Here is a 21,203-nt window from a genome sequence, read left to right on the forward strand (position 1 = left end):
CCACGAGGGCAGGGACTGCTGTGTTTTTTGGCTTGTAAGTGTATCCTCCATCTCTAGCACGTAGTAAAGTCTCAATAAGGGGCTTCCCTGGTGGCACAGTGGTTGAGGATCTGCCTGCCGATGCAGGGGATGCGGGTTCGTGCCCCGGTCAGGGAGGATCCCGCATGCTGCGGAGTGGCTGGGCCCGTGAGCCATGGCCACTGAGCCTACACATCCGGAGCCTGTGCTCCGCAACGGGGGAGTCCACAACAGTGAGAGGCCAGTGTACCGCAAAAAAAAAAAAAAAAAAAAAAAAGTCTCAATAAATACATGTTGAATAAAGAGAGAAAAAGGCCAGGATTGGGCATTGCTTCACGTGCCAAGGAAAGGGCTGTCAACATCATCCTGTGGTCAAGGGCGAGGCCTACAAAGACACCTTTGGGTTTGTCCTTTCAGATGTTACTGGGACCTTTCAGGAAGGAACTCGATCATAGGGACAAAAACATAATTGCAAAAGGCTGAAGGAGTGAGTGGGTGATAAGAAAGTTTATGTAGTTCTGTCAAATTCATTAAGGTAGCAAAGAAAAAATAGTAAACTTTTATTTGAAGGTGTTGGAAGATACAGGAAAAGCTGCTTTTTTAAAGGTTGGGAAACAACAGATTTTAAAGGATAAGTTATCACCAGGAGTGAAGAGATGAAAAATTAAGAGGGAGAAGAAAGAGAAGTGGAATAATTAATGGGATTTGTTTTCCCTGTGGAAGGTAGAAAGGATTAATTTTCTTAGCAACTGTTTATTGATAACATCCTTAGCAATATCTTGTGGAGAAGACACAGCACATTGATTTCCCTCAAGGAATTTGTAATCTGGAAGATGAGATATATGTGCCCCTATGTTAGATAAATAAAGTTATCAAAGGTACAGAGAGATGAGTTAGCATTTTAAAAGAACTTCACCTCTTTTTCAGAGGCAAGACTAGAAGAAGGGTTGGATGGGGAAAGATAGAAACTCCTTTTTTAGATGTAAAGGCAAGAAGTTGAGTTAGTTGATGTCAAATTTGAATTGTGCCTTGAATGATGACATTTGGATGGGGCAGGAAGGGAAGAAATCCATCGAAGTGGGATTGACTATACACACTACTGTATTTAAAATAGATAATCAACAAGGACCTACTGTATAGTGCAGGGAACTCTGCTCAGTATTCTGTAATAACTTAAATGGGAAAAGAATTTGAAAAAGAATAGATACATATATATGTATAACTGAATCACTTTGCTGTACACCTGAAACTAACACAACACTGTTAATCAACTATACTCCAATATAAAATAAAATTTTAAATAAATAAATAAAAAGAAATCCAGCCAAGATATTAGGGCACTAAAGAGTTTGTTCTGTTCATACAGCAGGGAGGCCATAGGCCTTCGTGAACTAGGTGGTGGTATGACAGTGTTTGATAAATTGGAAATAGATTGCAAGCAGGTAGATGATGACCCATCCATCCATCCATCCATCCATCCAGTATTTGAGTCCAAGAATGTCTCACCACTACTCTCCTAGGTGCTGGGGGGACAGTGATACACACTTAGAGCTTTCAGTGAAATTGGGCATTTTTAAATCTCCGGCAAGGAAAGCTGAGTCGGAATGTTTAAGCTAAGAGACTCTCCCTTAGTTTCTCAGAGAGTCTCAGCACAGAAACAGAGGGAAAAGACAGAGAGAAGACATTTACTGAGCTCATTCAACCCGTAAGCAAGCTTCTTTGATGAGAGAAAGGCTTGTTTCTCCCACCCCAGCATACCTGTCCCCCAACAGCCAATGTTTTCTCTAACTGCCACCGAAGGAGGTGCTGCTCTAGAGGAATCTTGAGGGCCACGTTGGAAGTACGGGCTTCATCTTCCAGGCCCTGGGAAATGATGGGATAAAAAGAGAGTCTTAGAAAGGTTATCCTTGTAGTGGCTCATCAAGGAGATGGGTAGGAAGAAAGACTGAGGCCAGGAGACCCCAAGTGGCCATTATAGGAAGCTCATCCCAGGGGCCCCAGTGCAGCTGCGGAAGGAAGAATGAAGAGCGGGGATTGTAATTCCAAGGGGTTAGCGGTGCCCTAAGCAACAGAGATGCATTGTTTCACAGCGTGGAGCCTGTGAGTCTGAAATCAAGGTGTGGGCAGGGTTGGTTCCTCCCGAGGGCCGTGAGGGAAAGATCTGTGCCATGTTACTCTCCTGGGTGTGTAGACGGCCGTCTGCTCCCTGTGTCTCCACATCATCTTCCCTCTGCGTGTGCCTGTCTCTGTGCAAATTTCCCCTTTTTCTAAGGACACCAGTCATATTGGTTTAGCGCCCACCCTCGTGGCCTCATTTAACTTGATCACCTTTGTAAAGAGCCTCTCTCCAAATACAGTCTCACTCTGAGGTACTGGGGGTTGGGACTCCAATGTGCATCTTTGGAGGGTCACCATTCAACCCCTAAAAATGCTTGGAAAAAAAAGAAAAAGAAGAACCAAGTAATAACAACACATGTTGAGGGAGAGATGTCAGGGATTCAGTGTCTGACAGGACTTGGAACGAAGAGAAGGGAGGGTTGGAGATCTGCTTCAGAGAGTTCCAGCTGGTGACCAGGTGCATAGTGGGGCCACTGTCGAAAAATAAGAAAATAGCTTATGTGGGCAGTGGGGAAAAAGTGAGTTCATCTTTTTTTAAGCTCTTAAATGAAATGAACTCCATACAGTAGTTAAATCTCTCATCCAAGTTCAAAGCCTTTCTCTTCACCTCCAACTCAGGCCTGATCTGAAATGTTGAGGCCCGAATGAGGGGCAGGTGACCTTGGTTCTCCTCCCCTTCCCCAGCAGGTGGGAATTCAACACTGCAATTACCTGATACAGGCAAAGCATTCCCAGCTGGATGTTCACCGCTGCCCCCAACAGCTAACCCCAGCTCCTTCTCTCCCAGGCCTCCATCCTGCACCTCTTACCTTGGACAGGGTCCTTTCAAGATGGCGATGGCTCTGGTCCACTCGCAGTGGCAAGCTCACCCCACTGTCCGACCATCAGGAAAGCTCCAGCTGGCTTCTCTCTCCTCATACACACAGGGTAGGGTCTCCCAGTGGCAGAGGGTTTGTCACTATGAGTATCTACACATCAACAAGCATCAGGCTAAGGAGTGACAGGCCGTTTCCCGTTCCGGCATGCACCCCCAACAAGTGGTGACCTTGAGGCCCCCTTCACTTGGCTTGGGGGGTGGAGCCAAGAGCTGCCCCTTCCTCCTTGTGGGCAGAGGAAGGAAAGCAGCCCCCGCTCTCACTTCTTCCACTGAGTCCTTCACAGAAATCTCTTCCTCTTCTATGAGCTGAGGGTGGGGCTCATACCACTATGCTTGGCCCTTCTCAGCTGGTCCTTTGGGGTTTACCTGGTACCTCTCCGTGGGGTGTATGCATACCATTGTCCTCAGCTTGGGGCCCCAATTAAAACTCTTAAGACAGTGGGAAAACATCCCATCCCCATCCTGTTATATTCTATGCCATAGAGTTACTTGAGTTTCCCAATTATGGGACTTTGAGGTTGTTTCAACTGTTTTACTGTTCTCAATACTGCTATGGTGGATGTCCAAGTGTCAGTCCCCACCATATAAGGCTATATATTTCCTTAGACTACATTTACATCTCCATTTACAGGCTAGACCTAACAGGCCACACTGACAGTTTGTTCTTCCACTAAGCAAGCTGTAAGGACTCAAAGTCAATTCCTAGTCATAAATATGACCAAATTTTAAAAAACATGTTGTCTTATCTATCGAAAGCCTATCAACAGCTAATTGATGTCTTTGAAATTAAACAAACCTTTCAAAGTTCCACATTATATTACCCAGAGTAAATGACGGGCAGGGGACATACATCCAGTTTAAACCACAGAAACTCCAAGCATGCTGGTCCGTTGATAGTATTATACAAAGTATAATATGATAGCCAAGACAGAAAAGTGTCTTTAACAACTGATGCTAAAGTAGCGGCCCAAGATTAATTTTGTATCTTATTTATTCACCAAAGAAACAGAAGCCTTTTATTTCCAAGGACACATATTTTGTATCTCAGGCGCGACTCTCCCCTGTAGCCTTGGCCCTTCACATACCCTCTGGGCTCTCACCTTCCTCCCAGCTCTCCCGCACACCCTCTGTTCTGACAGAGGCCGGAGCCCTGTCTATATTATACCTTATCTCCTGAGCTTGGTGCCTCCTGGTACTAAATCAGCAGGGAGGCTTGGCATTGCTAATCCTGACCATTTAGAAAGTGGGTTTGGGCCCAGATGCTCAAATTGACAACTTGGCATCTTTAGAGCTGAAGGGGACCATTGAAATCATGTTGTTTCACAGAGGGGACCTGAGCCAGTGGTTGAGTGGCTGAGCTGGGACCTGGGGCCTTGTCCATCATCCCTCCACCCCCATCCACCCCCTCATGCCTAGCATTTCTGAATCGGTAGCACTTGGTGTTACCAGTTGCTGCTGGGCCTCTTGCCTGGCCTAAATCTAGGGAGACAGGCTTTTCCACAGTTCTCAGTGCTGTCAGTCTGGCAGACTAGCACTAGGGTAAACACTACTGGAACAAAATTGGTAAATGGAGGGGTTGCTCTTGTCTTTAAAGTGGACTGAGAGGTGGGTGGCAAAATCCCCGTCCAGCAGCCTCATTGCCTTGGCAGAGACCATCTGCAAACCCGAAGCAGTTACGTGTGTTTTAAGAACAGGGAATGGACCCCACCAGCACTTGCCGTAGATGGTATCTTCTGTGAATCAGCCCAGCAGGCCCCTACCTGCCCTTCTGGATATGCAGCAATCCTTTCAAGCTCCAGCAAGATCTGTTTGATAGATTGGCAAGTCCTTTTGTTTGTTCTCTAAGGGAAAATCAGATCATTCTGCTTTTAGGAAATACTTGGTAATTCCTTACTTCGCCCCTGATGTGAAGTTTAGAGATGGGGAACCAGATAAAACTAGAGAACTTTGCCCAGAACCTGCACTTGGTATTTTTAAGGTTTTTTTTTAATTGACATATTTTCTCATGATTATTAATCAGATTTTCCTCCTTCTTTGTATGTTTATTAATTTTTTATTGCATGGCAAACATTGTGAATTTTACATGATTGATCTGGATTTTATTAAGTTCCTTTATTTTATTTTATTTATTTTTTGGCTGTGCCATGCAGCTTGCGGGGTCTTAGCTCCCCGACCAGGGATCGAACTCGGGCCCCCTGCAATGGAAGTGCATTAGGACAGCCAGGGAATTTCCTTACACTTGGTATTTTTAACTCTGGTGAGAGGGGACTCCCTTTAGCCTTGCAGTCACCATCTCCCAGTCCAAACAGGCTGCACTTGCCTTAAACAGGCTGTCAGAAGGTTGATTCTTGAGACAGAGCTGTCTGGGCATTTAGAGGAGGGAGAAGGAATTTCAAGGGGTTGGTTTTGCTAGAATGGGAATCACCTGTTCGATTCTATGAATTTCAGTCTCTAATCTCTCTTGCCTTGTGCTCCTTAGTCTCCCTGCTCCCTTTGTGCTTCATTTATCTACCTTCCCATCAGTCTACAGAGTTGACTCTCTCTCCTCTAACACGGTGATGGAGGTGCTACGTTAGAATCAATGAATAGATGCACTAACCATTAGAAAGTGAAAACTACGTGAATAATACCAGGTGAACTTGACTAGGATCTTTAAGAGCTGTGGATCTTTTCTTTCTGCCTTTTAATACCTTAGACAATTTTGCCTAAAACAGATAATGATCTGATTCTATCTCCCATTTGGTGTTTAACTGCAAGTTGTGTCACCTTACTTTTTCTAGCCTACATTTATTTATTCTGGGTTGTATCTTCCAGTGACCTGCCTGCCTTCTCACTGTGCTCTCCATACATGGAACCATCACATCTTATCCCTGGGGACAATCCCTCCCACAACGGTGACCTAACCTGGTCTGTTTTTTTTCTTCCTCCCCCTCACTCCCTCTGCCCACAAGTTTAGCTGCTAACAGCCTCCACTCATCAGCCATTTTGGTGATGCTCTTGCTGATTCTGGGTGGAACCTGCCTTGCCCAGCCCTAGGTTAGGTGGACTAGGACCACCTCCTTTCTCTGTTTTTCATTCCTGGAGAAAGTGATGAAATGCAAACTGCTCTTCCCACTACAAATTTGTGCCACCCAACCACAGTCATCATTTCAGGACCTTGAGTCCCTTTTTTCTATAATGAACTTCCCAGAAATGAAATTTTATTTATTTTTTCTTTTTAACATCTTTATTGGAGTATAATTGCTTTACAATGGTGTGTTAGTTTCTGCTGTATAACAAAGTGAATCAGCTATACGTATACATATATCCCCATATCTCCTTCCTCTTGCATCTCCCTCCCACCCTCCCTATCCCACCCCTCTAGGTGGTTGCAAAGCACTAAGCTGATCTCCCTGTGCTTTGCGGCTGCTTCCCACTAGCTATCTGTTTTACATTTGGTAGTGTATATATGTCAGTGCCACTCTCTCTCTTCGTCCCAGCTTACCCTTCCCCCTCCCCGTGTCCTCAAGTGCATTCTCTACATCTGTGTCTTTATTCCTGTCCTGCCCCTAGGTTCTTCAGAACCTTTTTTTTTCTTTTTTTAGATTCCACATATGTGTGTTAGCATATGGTATTTGTTTTTCTCTTTGACTTACTTCACTCTGTATGACAGACTCTAGGTCCATCCACCTCACTACAAATAACTCAATTTTGTTTCTTTTTATGGCTGAGTAATATTCCATTGTATATATGTGCCACATCTTCTTTCTCCATTCATCTGTCGTCGGACACTTAGGTTGCTTCCGTGTCCTGGCTATTGTAAATAGTGCTGCAGTGAACGTTGTGGTATATGAGTCTTTTTTTTTTTTTTTTGCGGTACTTGGGCCTCTCATTGTTGTGGCCTCTCCCGTTGCGGAGCACAGGCTCCGGACGTGCAGGCTCAGTGGCCATGGCTCACGGGCCCAGCCGCTCCGCGGCACGTGGGATCTTCCCAGACCGGGGCACAAACCCGTGTCCCCTGCATCGGCAGGCGGACTCTCAACCACTGAGCCACCAGGGAAGCCCCATGAGTCTTTTTGAATTATGGTTTTCTCAGGGTATATGCCCAGTAGTGGGATTGCTGTGTCATATGGTAGTTCTATTTTTAGTTTTTTAAGGAACCTCCATACTGTTCTCCATAGTGGCTGTATCAATTTACATTCCCACCAACAGTGCAGTAGGGTTCCCTTTTCTCCACACCCTCACTTGGCATTTACTGTTTCTAGATTTTTTGATGATGGCCACTTTGACCGGTGTGAGGTGACACCTCATTGTAGTTTTGGTTTGCATTTCTCTAATGATTACTGATGCTGAGCATCCTTTCATGTGTTTGTTGGCAATCTGTATAGCTTCTTTGGAGAACTGTCTATTTAGGTCTTCTGCCCATTTTCAGATTGGGTTGTTTGTTTGGGGTTTTTTCCATTAATTAATTAATTAATTTTTGTCTGTGTTGGGTCTTCATTGCTGTGCAGAGCTTTCTCTAGTTGTGACGAGCAGGGGCTACTCTCTGTTGTGGTGCGTGGGCTTCTCAATGTTGTGGCTTCTCTTGTTGTGGAGCAGGGCTCTGGGGTGTGCAGGCTTCAGTAGTTGTGGCGCACGGCTTAGTTGCTCTGCGGCATGTGGGATCTTCCTGGACCAGGGCTCAAACCCGTGTGTCCTGCATTGGCAGGTGGATTCTTAACCACTGTGCCACCAGGTAAGTCCTGTTTGTTTTTTCGATATTGAGCTGCATGAGCTACTTGTATATTTTGGAGATTAATCCTTTGTCAGTTGCTTCGTTTGCAAATATTTTCTCCCATTCTGAGGGTTGTCTTTTGGTCTTGTTTATGGTTTCCTTTGCTGTGCAAAAGCTTTTAAGTTTCATTAGGTCCCATTTGTTTATTTTTGTTTTTATTTCCATTTCTTTAGGAGGTGGGTCAAAAAGGATCTTGCTGTGATTTATGTCATAGAGTGTTCTGCCTATGTTTTCCTCTAAGAGTTTGATAGTGTCTGGCCTTACATTTAGATCTTTAATCCATTTTGAGTTTATTTTTGTGTATGGTGTTAGGGAGTGTTCTAATTTCATACTTTTACATGTAGCTGTCCAGTTTTCCCAGCACCACTTATTGAAGAGGCTGTCTTTTCTCCACTGTATATTCTTGCCTCCTTTATCAAAGATAAGGTGACCATATGTGCGTGGGTTTATCTCTGGGCTTTCTATCCTGTTCCATTGATCTATATTTCTGTTTTTGTGCCAGTACCATACTGTCTTGATGACTGTAGCTTTGTAGTATAGTCTGAAGCCAGGGAGCCTGATTCCTCCAGCCCCGTTTTTCTTTCTCAAGATTGCTTTGGCTCTTTGGGGTCTTTTGTGTTTCCATACAAATTGTGAAATTTTTTGTTCTAGTTCTGTGAAAAATGCCATTGGTAGTTTGATAGGGATTGTGTTGAATCTGTAGATTGCTTTCCAGAAATGAAATTTTAAAAGAAAAATCATAGTACTCTAATTTGATAGAGTCTATTCATGCCTGTGTCTTTGACTTATTTCTACTTTGGGACCAAGTCAAAAGAAAATGTGGTAAGACAGGTACAAGCTAAAGGGCAAAAATGCCTGCTTCCTAGCACTTAGTAGTTATTTCCCTGAGAGCAGCATAAAGAGAAGTTTGTTTATTAATCATTAAATTGCACAGGTCCTTTACTTTATCTGCTCTAATTGACCTAACGGCTTCTATTCTCATTATTGTTCAGTGCCCTGTGGACTATAATGCCTTTGAATTTTACAAGTGGGCTAGAATTTCACTTAAAGTTCCTGTTGGTGTGGGTTTCAGGGTGCAGCTGCCCTTATACACGTTTGAGAGTGTAAATTGATACAACTTTCAGGAAATTATTTGGCAGCCATCTATTACCCATTGATCCAGTGGTCTTGCTTTAAGGACTTGATCTCACAGACATCACAGCAGAGTGTGTTTGAAACAGAGGAGAGTTACGGGTATCTTACATGCACATAGGTAGGAAGTGGTTGAGTGAATTTTGGTACTTTGACACGTGTAATACTATTAAGCCATTGAAAAGAGGGGAGACCACTGACCTTAAAAGATACTCAGAATATATTGTTAAACAAATAAACCAAGTTGTAGACTAGTATGGTTTGGGGCTAAACAACATCTCTATATAGGTTGCGAGTGTGGCTGTCAGTAAGGACCGAGGAAGTATGTGCCCCAGGTTGTAACCTCTGGGGAGGGAGCTGGGTTGAGAGATTAGGAGAAAAAGATTTTTGTATCTCTTGCTGCTTTTTTGAAAAACAGTATGATTTTGAGTACTTGTTATTTTGTGTGTGTGTTTGGTGTTTTCTTCAAAGAAAAGTGATGGGGCTTCCCTGGTGGCACAGTGGTTGAGAGTCCGCCTGCCGATGCAGGGGACGTGGGTTCGTGCCCCGGTCCAGGAAGATCCCACATGCCGCGGAGCGGCTGGGCCCGTGAGCCATGGCCGCTGAGCCTGCGCATCCAGAGCCCGTGCTCTGCAACGGGAGAGGCCACAACAGTGAGAGGCCTGCGTACCACAAAAAAAAAAAGAAAGTGATGGACTAAATCATCCAGACATTTAGGTGGTATTTTGACTCAGTAAACTTTTCATATATTGGTCCTTGAAGCCAGGTGGTCTTTCTTCAGCTAGCACACAATTATGCAGCACAGGAAAATCAGAGAATGAAATGAAGAGTTCACGAATGCACTTCCTCATCTTGAACCTTCAATTGGTCTGTGCTTCACCGTCGCTTTATCCTCCGGCCCAGGATTTGTGAATGACAGAAATATAGGCAGAAACATAGGCCATAATCTCCTGTAAAATACTTTGTCATATTTCTGAACAATAACCAACTATACTTCACCCCCAAAGGGAAAACCCCTCCCTCTTTCATCTTTTTTTTTGTTTGTTTGTTTGTTTTTTGCGGTACGCGGGCCTCTCACTGTTGTGGCCTCTCCCATTGCGGAGCACAGGCTCCGGATGCGCAGGCCCAGCGGCCATGGCTCACGGGCCCAACTGCTCTGCGGCATGTGGGATCTTCCCAGACCGGGGCACGAACCCGCATCCCCTGCATCGGCAGGTGGACTCCCAACCACTGCGCCACCAGGGAAGCCCCCTCTTTCATCTTTGAAACCATAGCCAAGGTATGAAATTACACCTCAGCGTGCCCGCCTTGAAGTCACAGGAACAGCCCACTACCGTCTTTGACCTTCACTTCAACTCCAGAAGTAGCAGGTCTCCCTTGTAATTGGATAGAAAGCTCGCTGAAGAGAAGAAAGAACTAAATGTACACAAACCCACAGGTTTGCTCTCATCCTGGCAAAGCACCATAACATTCATTTCAAATCCCTATTCTTCCAGATTTAGTTCTTTCATCCTCAGTGAAACTTGCCCTGTTTCTGAGGTCTCACTCGAGTTCCTGCCCACCTTTGTGCTCCCTTGGCACTCGGTCTGTGCCTTTTTCACACATTATTCCTTGTGGTATGTTTATGTGCGTGGTTTTGTCCCATTACTGGATCGTAACCTTGCAGTATCAGGGGTCTGCATTGTTGCCAACACTGAATAGGTGCTTGATGAATGTATCCTGACTGAAACACATTTCTAAAAGCCAGTTGCTGGAATACAGGCAGACCTTGTTTTATTGCTCTTGGCTTTATTGCGCTTTGCAGATATTGTGTTTTTTACAAATTGGGGCAACCCTACCTCCAGTAAGTCTGTTAGCGCCATTATTCCAACCACATTTGCTCACTTCATGTCTCTGAGTCACATTTTGTAATTCTTGCAATATTTCAGACTTTTTCATTATTATCATATGTGTGATGGTGATCTGGGAGCAGTGATCTTTGACATTACTACTGCAAAAAGATTATGACTTGCTGAAGTCTCAGATGATGGTTAGCATTTTTTAGCAGTAAAGTATTTTTAAATTAAGGTATGTAGATTGTTTTTCAGACAGAATGCAATTGTACACTTAATACTACAGGATGGTGTAAGCATAACTTTTATATGCACTGGGAAACCAAAAAATTCGTGTGACTTGCCTGATTGAGATATTCGCTTTATTGTGGTGGTCTGGAAATAAACCTGCAATATCTCCAGGCTATGCCTGTATACTTTCAAATAAATAGATATGTCCAATTTTCTATATGTATATTATACTTCAGTAAAAAATAAAAATGAAAGTAAACAGTTACTACAATAGTAATTAATTTGCAGGAAAAGAATTGAGTATAGGGCTTCCGTGGTGGCACGGTGGTTAAGAATCCACCTGCCAGTGCAGGGGACATGGGTTCGAGCCCTCGTCTGGGAAGATCCCACATGCCGTGGAGCAGCTGAGCCCATGCGCCACAACTACTGAGCCTGCGCTCTAGAGCCCGTGAGCCACAACTACTGAGCCCACGTGCCTAGAGCCTGTGCTCCGCAACAAGAGCAGCCACCACAATGAGAAGCCTGCGCACTGCAACGAAGAGTAGCCCGTGCTCGCCGCAACTAAAAGAAAGCCCACGCTCAGCAATGAAGCAGCCAAAAAACAAACAAAAAAATATGGAGTATAAATTGCTTAGAAAAACCCAACAGGAGACATAGTCTAGTCCTGATGTTTAGAAGTGGATAATCAGTAAACACATTCAGAAGAGTTACCTGGATGTTGGGTCTGTCTTGGGAATTCATAGCATTGAAAGGTGCTTGAGTTACACTGGCTGAGTGATGGGAGAAGATTTAGAACAGTCTAAATCCTTGCTATATAAGCCCTGTTACTCTGGCACACTCAGGCATTTAAAATCTAATTTTGAAAGCCATTTACTAAAATATTTTCATAAAGCAGAGACATTAAGCTTTAACATTGGTTGTTCTTCCAAAGCAGCTAGTTAAGTAATTCGGTGTTAAGTCATTTGCAAGGGAGGCATTTCTTCTCAGGCTCTTTGTCTGTCGGGTAGGTTGCTGCTACCAGGTGGGCAGTGATAACTTTGGTCTTCCTGGTGGTTTCCAACCAGATTTAGGCTACAGTCAGATTAACCAACCTGTTGAGTGCTTTCCCACTCAGTTATCCTCCCCTTAGTTTGCAAAATTATAAAGATGGGGCTCTTTATTAGTTAGCTAAGCATAGACATTTAAAAAATAAATGTATTTATTTTATTTTTGGCTGCGTTGGGTCTTCGTTGCTGTGCACAGTCTTTCTCTAGTATGCGGTGAGCGGGGGCTACTCTTCGTTGCAGTGCGCGGGCTTCTCATTGTGGTGGCTTCTCTTGTTGCGGAGCACAGGCTCTAGGCACGCGGGCTTCAGTAGTTGTGGCACACTGGCTCAGTAGTTGTGGCTCGCGGGCTGTAGAGCGCAGGCTCAGTAGTTGTGATGCACGGGCTTAGTTGCTCCGTGGCATGTGGGATCTTTCTGGACCAAGGATCAAACCTGTGTCCCCTGCATTGGCAAGCGGATTCTTAACTGCTGCACCACCAGGGAAGTCCCTAAGCTTAGGCATTTAAAGATGAACCGAACAGTCCAGAAGAGCACGTTTCCCAGAAACCCGGTACCTGGCCCCATCAATCTGGTGCTGGTTAGTACCCTCCCCATCAGTCTGTCAGCATGTTCGGCCCATCACTCCATCCCCCCGTGTGGACGGCACACGGAGTACATTCATCTCTGAGTTGAGAGCTTTTCCCCAAGTGTCTTCTTGGCCCTGGGGTTGCTAGTGCTCGGAGCCTGGTGTGAAATCACCACGTGCAAGTCTCCACGGGGGACTCTTGTTCAGCACCTGGTTCCTGCAGCTCCCTAAGCAGAAATGGGACCCGACGACCAGGTTATAAACTCACCAAAGTGCAAAATTAGTGTCACCTAGCCAACTTTCTACTCAAAGAATTCTCAGCAGAGGTTAACAAATTTGCCCAAATATAAGGTAATTCCCCCGTATTCACAATGGAAAGGTTTTACAAAATGGGGGTTTTCTTTAGCCTGCTTGGATATATAAACCATTGGCGTTCAACTTTGTGGTTACCTTCAGATTTCCTAAGGAGATTTTTAAAAATTTGTATGTGGTAAAACAGTGGTCCCCAACCTTTTTGGCACCAGGGAGAGGTTTCGTGGCAGACAGTTTATCCACTGATGAGGGGGGAGGCGGGGGGTGGTTCAGGCCGTAATGCGAGCAACGGGGAGCCGCAGATGGAGCTTTGCTCACTCGCCCACTGCCCACCTCCTGCTATGTGGACCGGTTCCTAACAGTCCGCAGACCAGTACCGGTCCACGGCCGGGGGTTGGGGACCCCTGTGGTAAGATACACGTGCAGTATTTACCATCTTGACCGTTTTTAGGTATACAGTTCAGAGGCATTAGGTACATTCACATGGCTGTGCAGCTGTCAACACCATCATCTCCAGAATTTTTTCATCTTCCCAAACTGAAATTCTATCCCCATTAAACACTAACTCCCCATTCCCCCTTGCCCCACTCCCTGGTAATCATTATTTTACGTTCTGTCTCTTTGAATTTGTCTCCTCTAGGTAACGCATATAAATGGAATCATATAGTATTTGTATGTCTGTGACTGGTTTATTTCACTTATCATAATGTCCTAAAGGTGCATTCTTATTGTAGCATGTGTCAGAATTTCCTTCCTTTTTAAGGGTGAATAGTATTCCACATTTTGTTAATCCATTCATCTATTGATGGACATTTAGGTTGTTTCCAAAAACCCAACAGATGGCACTTGAACTTCACTCAGAATTAAAACGAGTCCTTTGAACAGAAATCTCTGAATGGAAAAGCTTTGGAACAGGACCCAATAGGGCCTTGACGAGGACAATTTGAAAGGAAACCAAGAATGACCAAAAAGCAGCTGGGACCCAGCTGAGATCAGATTTGTGAGCTCATGAATGTGTGAGGCTTGTCATTTCTTTTCCCCAGCAATACTCAGCATTTAGAGCAAGACTGGTGGAGTAGAATCATGCAGAGCTAAGGACTGGCAAGGCCCACAGCTGATGGACACATCTAGGGTGTTTTTTTTTTTTTTTTTTTTTTTATTTTACAAATTTAATCAGTTATACATATACATATGTTCCCATATCCCCTCCCTTTTGCGTCTCCCTCCCACCCTCCCTATCCCACCCCTCCAGGCGGTCACAAAGAACCGAGCTGATCTCCCTGTGCTATGCGGCTGCTTCCCACTAGCTATCTACCTTACGTTTGGTAGTGTATATATGTCCATGCCGCTCTTTCACTTTGTCACAGCTTACCCTTCCCCCTCCCCATATCCTCAAGTCCATGCTCTAGTAGGTCTGTGTCTTTATTCCTGTCTTACCCCTATGTTCTTGATGACATTTTTTTCTTAAATTCCATATATATGTGTCGGCATACAGTATTTGTCTTTCTCTTTCTGACTTACTTCACTCTGTATGACAGACTCTAGGTCCATCCACCTCATTACAAATAGCTCAATTTCATTTCTTTTTATGGCTGAGTAATATTCCATTGTATATATGTGCCACATCTTCTTTATCCATTCATCCGATGATGGACACTTAGGTTGTTTCCATCTCCGGGCTATTGTAAATAGGGCTGCTATGAACATTTTGGTACATGTCTCTTTTTGAATTATGGTTTTCTCAGGGTATATGCCCAGTAGTGGGATTGCTGGGTCATATGGTAGTTTTATTTGTAGTTTTTTAAGGAACCTCCATACCGTTCTCCATAGTGGCTGTACCAATTCACATTCCCACCAGCAGTGCAAGAGTGTTCCCTTTTTTCCACACCCTCTCCAGCATTTATTGTTTCTAGATTTTTTGATGATGGCCATTCTGACTGGTGTGAGATGATATCTCATTGTAGTTTTGATTTGCATTTCTCTAATGAGTAAAGATGTTGAGCATCCTTTCATGTGTTTGTTGGCTGTCTGTATATTTTCTGTGGAGAAATGTCTATATAGGTCTTCTGCCCATTTTTGGATTGGGTTGTTTGTTTTTTTGCTATTGAGCTGCATGAGCTGCTTATAAATTTTGGAGATTAATCCTTTGTCAGTTGCTTCGTTTGCAAATATTTTCTCCCATTCTGAGGGTTGTCTTTTCGTCTTGTTTATGGTTTCCTTTGCTGTGCAAAAGCTTTGAAGTTTCATTAGGTCCCATGTGTTTATTTTTGTCTTTATTTCCATTTCTCTAGGAGGTGGGTCAAAAAGGATCTTGCTGTGATTTATGTCATAGAGTGTTCTGCCTATGTTTTCCTCTAGGAGTTTGATAGTGTCTGGCCTTACATTTAGGTCTTTAATCCATTTTGAGCTTATTTTTGTGTATGGTGTTAGGGAGTGATCTAATCTCATACTTCTACATGTCCCTGTCCAGTTTTCCCAGCACCACTTATTGAAGAGACTGTCCTTTCTCCACTGTATATTCCTGCCTCCTTTATCAAAGATAAGGTGACCATATGTCCGTGGGTGTATCTCTGGGCTTTCTATCCTGTTCCATTGATCTATCTTTCTGTTTTTGTGCCAGTACCATACTGTCTTGATTACTGTAGCTTTGTAGTATAGTCTGAAGTCAGGGAGCCTGATTCCTCCAGCTCCGTTTTTCGTTCTCAAGATTGCTTTGGCTATTCGGGGTCTTTTGTGTTTCCATACAAATTGTGAAATTTTTTGTTCTAGTTCTGTGAAAAATGCCATTGGTAGTTTGATAGGGATTGCATTGAATCTGTAGATTGCTTTGGGTAGTAGAGTCATTTTCACAATGTTGATTCTTCCAATCCAAGAACATGGTACATCTCTCCATCTATTTGTATCATCTTTAATTTCTTTCATCAGTGTCTTATAATTTTCTGCATACAGGTCTTTTGTCTCCTTAGGTAGGTTTATTCCTAGATATTTTATTCTTTTTGTTGCAATGGTAAATGGGAGTGTTTCCTTGATTTCACTTTCAGATTTTTCATCATTAGTATATAGGAATGCCAGAGATTTCTGTGCATTAATTTTGTATCCTGCAACTTTACCAAATTCATTGATTAGCTCTAGTAGTTTTCTGGTAGCATCTTTAGGATTCTCTATGTATAGTATCATGTCATCTGCAAACAGTGACAGCTTTACTTCTTCTTTTCCCATTTGGATTCCTTTTATTTCCTTTTCTTCTCTGATTGCTGTGGCTAAAACTTCCAAAACTATGTTGAATAAGAGTGGTGAGAGTGGGCAACCTTGTCTTGTTCCTGATCTTAGTGGAAATGGTTTCAGTTTTTCACCATTGAGGACGATGCTGGCTGTGGGTTTGTCATATATGGCCTTTATTATGTTGAGGAAAGTTCCCTCTATGCCTACTTTCTGCAGGGTTTTTATCATAAATGGGTGTTGAATTTTTTCAAAAGCTTTCTCTGCATCTATTGAGATGATCATATGGTTTTTCTCCTTCAGTTTGTTAATATGGTGTATCACATTGATTGATTTGCGTATATTGAAGAATCCTTGCATTCCTGGAATAAACCCCACTTGATCATGGTGTATGATCCTTTTAATGTGCTGTTGGATTCTGTTTGCTAGTATTTTGTTGAGGATTTTTGCATCTATGTTCATCAGTGATATTGGCCTGTAGTTTTCTTTCTTTGTGACATCCTTGTCTGGTTTTGGTATCAAGGTGATGGTGGCCTCGTAGAATGAGTTTGGGAGTGTTCCTCCCTCTGCTATATTTTGGAAGAGTTTGAGAAGGATAGGTGTTAGCTCTTCTCTAAATGCTTGATAGAATTCGCCTGTGAAGCCATCTGGTCCTGGGCTTTTGTTTGTTGGAAGATTTTTGATCACAGTTTCAATTTCAGTGCTTGTGATTGGTCTGTTCATATTTTCTATTTCTTCCTGATTCAGTCTTGGCAGGTTGTGCATTTCTAAGAATTTGTCCATTTCTTCCAGGTTGTCCATTTTATTGGCATAGAGTTGCTTATAGTAATCTCTCATGATCTTTTGTATTTCTGCAGTGTCAGTTGTTACTTCTCCTTTTTCATTTCTAATTCTATTGATTTGAGTCTTCTCCCTTTTTTTCTTGATGAGTCTGGCTAATGGTTTATCAATTTTGTTTATCTTCTCAAAGAACCAGCTTTTAGTTTTATTGATCTTTGCTATCGTTTCCTTCATTTCTTTTTCATTTATTTCTGATCGGATTTTTATGATTTCTTTCCTTCTGCTAACTTTGGGATGTTTTTGTTCTTCTTCCTCTAATTGCTTTAGGTGCAAGGTTAGGTTGTTTATTCGAGATGTTTCCTGTTTCTTAAGGTGGGATTGTATTGCCATAAACTTCCCTCTTAGAACTGCTTTTGCTGCATCCCATAGGTTTTGGGTCGTCGTGTCTCCATTGTCATTTGTTTCTAGGTATTTTTTAATTTCCTCTTTGATTTCTTCAGTGATCACTTCGTTATTAAGTAGTGTATTGTTTAGCCTCCATGTGTTTGTATGTTTTACAGCTCTTTTCCTGTAATTGATATCTAGTCTCATAGCATTGTGGTCGGAAAAGATACTTGATACAATTTCAATTTTCTTAAATTTACCAAGGCTTGATTTGTGACCCAAGATATGATCTATCCTGGAGAATGTTCCATGAGCACTTGAGAAAAATGTGTATTCTGTTGTTTTTGGATGAAATGTCCTATAAATATCAACTAAGTCCATCTTGTTAGGGTGTTTTTAAACGTATCACTAAGCTGGTTGACAGTGACTAGGTGACAGGAGCCAGGTGAGAAGGATGGATTGGGGGTGGAGGCGCCCAACTTGTGACCAAGGAGATGAGGCCAGAGAGCAGCGTGGGAGGGAATGGGAGAGGGGTAAGGACAGCAGCTTGAAGAGCAGCATCCTCCAGTCTGGAGAACCCAGAGCCTGGGCTGTATTTAAGTCTTCCTTCCTCCCTCCCTCCCACTCACTTCCCCTCCCGCAGATCTTCTGTGTTACCTGTCTCAGACGCCTTTTAATCACTACGGGACAGCATGGACAAGACCCTTTGCCTTGTAATCTAGAGTCTAGTGCAGAAGAGATACTGCAAACCTCCCCACCCAGTTTGACGAGCGCCCTGGGGAGTGGCAGGTCCAGGATGCTGTGGGAGCACCCAGGGCCCGTCACCCAGACGGAGAGTTTGGAGAAGCTTCCTAGAGCTGGTGATGTCTAAGCTGAGGCTTCAAAGACAGGAGAAAATGAAGCAGCGCATTGGCTTCCACCACTCTGCTAGAGCTGCTTTCACAAACACTCTTCTCCTCACCAAACCGTATCTTCACATGGCCCTTGGAGCCCTGACCTTTTCTCTCCTCCTGTCTGACCTCCCTCCTCTGCTTTCCTTTCTCATTCCCTCCCTCACCACCGAAAGGTAGGCTGTTGGGTGCTCCTCAAGGCTGTGACCTCACTGCATGCCCTCCACGGCCTCTCTCTCCTCCCGTGACCATGTCAGCATCCATGTCTCTGTCTCCTGCCCCGGCCTCTTCCAAGGACCAGAGACATCCTCAGCTCCTGCCGAGATCTTGTCTCATCCATGTCATCCTCCAAACTCGCTCTTCGTCTCACCTCCGCTCGCTTGCCCACGTCCTGGCTGTATCCCTGCTGTGGCTCTAGCTTTATCCCTTCCTCTCCCAAAGGAGTGGTTTGGGGGCCTCATAATTCTTGCCTTTGAGTCAGTCATGCTTCCCCCCTCTCCCTCAAATGGCCTGGCCGCCCCACTCTCCCTGGGCGCGTGTTCCAGCTCTGATCCTCTACAGCTGCGAGGATGCCCTGCTTCTGGTGAGAGCCCTTCAGTGACTTCCATCTCCTGAGACTGGCTTTCAGGCCTCAGCCCATTTTTCCCACCTCATCTCCCTCCGTCACCCCCTCACTGCCTTTGCTTCAGACAAAACACCCTACAGGGGCCCCATCTGTTGCCGTTTCTTTTTGGGCTCATGTGGACCTCTGGCTAAATGTCCTTTCCTCCCCATCCCCACTCTCCAGACCCTCATCAAGGCTCATCTCAGATGCCTCTGATTCGAAGAAAGCGCCTCTGGGTGTTTTTGTTGGAAGCAACCTCTGCCCTCTGACTTGATCTCTTTCTCCCTATTGAAGTGCACCATCTTCTGCCTTGTATTTTAGTTACTCGTGTGCGACTCTGTTTCCCCAGCATATCTGAGGGCAGGCCTTGAGGTCAAGGGTTCAGGTCCTTTTATCTTTGTAGGTGGATTCCCCCGAAGGAGCTTGTACCTATTAGCTACTCAGAAAAGAGGTAATGAATGAGGTTTCAGTAAGACCCTAAAAACCACAAAAATCAGTCTTTTCTGATTTCACTCTTACAAAACTAACCTAAAAAGTAGCATAACATAATAATCAGAGCAAGAATAAAGATCACAGATCTAAATTCTGTCCCCATCAACCTTCACAAGTAATTCTGAGTCATGTCGCTCGTCTACATCCGGGTGATGAGTCTGTCCAGACACTGATTTTGGTAACATTTTCTCCAGATGATGAGAAATCAAGTCAGATATGCCATGTAATATGGTCTTTACTTAAAGGACAGTTCATGTTTTAGCAGGACCTCATTAGTACCACAAAAATCTGTCAAGTGTTAACATTTGTGTGTCTCGACACTGAAGGTCCTGTTTTTGCTTCTTCCGCACAAGTTTCCAATTCAGTGAGCAGAACCGTGACTGTGTTGATGGGAGGGCAAGCCTGCCTGGTCCTGCTGGAGCCGCGCAGATGCTAAAAGGCAGGTCTCCACACGACCGGGTGAATAATGAATAGTGGCCTTAACATCTCGGAGCTTCTGGGTTTCACCTTGCAGAAGTAAAAAATTGCAGAGAGAAATTTTTATTCTTTTAGAAACTGCCCAAACTCTTACAAACTATATATACATATGGTGAGCAGTTTGCTTTTTGTACTAGTGAAGATAGTGGGAAGGAACAGGACTCAAACAAAAACAGTATTGAGATGAGTTAGGGGACAAAATCTAGCTGGTAAGACATAGGAATACTTCTTTTTTTTTTTTTTTCGGTATGCGGGCCTCTCACTGTTGTGGCCTCCCCCGTTGCGGAGCACAGGCTCCGGACGCGCAGGCTCAGCGGCCATGGCTCACGGGCCCAGCCGCTCCGCGACATGTGGGATCTTCCCAGACCGGGGCACGAACCCGTATCCCCTGCATCGGCAGGCGGACTCTCAACCACTTGCGCCACCAGGGAGGCCCTTTTTTTTTTTTTTTTAAAAGAAGATGTTGGGGGTAGGAGTTTTTATTCATTAATTGATTAATTTTTGCTGTGTTGCGTCTTCGTTTCTGTACAAGGGCTTTCTCTAGTTGTGGCAAGCGGGGGCCACCTTCATCGTGGCGCACGGGCCTCTCACTATCGCGGCCTCTCTTGTTGCGGAGCACAGGCTTCAGACACGCAGGCTCAGTAGTTGTGGCTCACGGGCCCAGTTGCTCCACGGCATGTGGGATCCTCCCAGACCAGGGGTCAAACCCGCATCCCCTGCACTAGCAGGCAGACTCTCAACCACTGCGCCACCAGGGAAGCACAGGAATACTTCTTGTGTGAAAAAAAATTAGGATTGTAATTAGACCAGTGTCTATGCACTGCCGAGACGTGGGCATTTATGAGCTCCGAGCAAGGAGGAGGGCTTCTTAGGAGATTAACACGAAGAGACTGTTTAAAATGTTTGATACACCAGGGAGTTAACACATCATTAAGGATGACACTTTCAGAGACCTGGGAATGTGGAGCATCTTAGCGATAAGTGAATCTATCAGCCACCTCAATATACAAATAGGGGATCAGAAGCCAGTGCTGGTGAGTGATGTGCCTGAGGTTATGAGTGCAGCTGGACTTACACCCAGGGCTTTGACCCAACTCTTAGTGCTTCTTCTGCAATACTAGGGATGGAGGGGGTACCGTTAGCTGCTGAGAGATTTTAGCTTTATAAAGATGGAGTTAACATAGACATATACTAGGGTCAGTCTCCTCTGCTGACTTCATTGAAAACCCTTACACACACACGCACGCACGCATGCACACACACACACACACACACACACACACTACAAGAAGATCAGGTAAATCCCTCCAGGTAGTATATCCTGTAACATGGCCTTGGTTGTAAAAATGGAACCTCAGGCAGGCAGAAACACAATTACCTCTCAAGGGAATTGGTCGCTGCTTTTTAAGTTTCTCTTTGCTGCTTTGTAATATGTACTTAAAAAGTGTAATAGATACAGGAAAGAATTATAACCT

The 21,203-nt window shown here is 44.2% G+C and overlaps 1 protein-coding gene across 2 annotated transcripts in view; it reads left to right on the plus strand.

Moving 5' to 3' along the window:
• EDARADD (EDAR associated via death domain) overlaps positions 1-21,203 on the plus strand; it is a 59,131-nt gene that overhangs the window by 23,846 nt on the left and 14,082 nt on the right. The window lies entirely within an intron of this gene.

The sequence above is a fragment of the Mesoplodon densirostris genome, chromosome 1 (genome assembly GCF_025265405.1).
Source record: "Mesoplodon densirostris isolate mMesDen1 chromosome 1, mMesDen1 primary haplotype, whole genome shotgun sequence".
In the NCBI taxonomy this organism is placed as follows: Eukaryota; Metazoa; Chordata; class Mammalia; order Artiodactyla; family Ziphiidae; genus Mesoplodon; species Mesoplodon densirostris.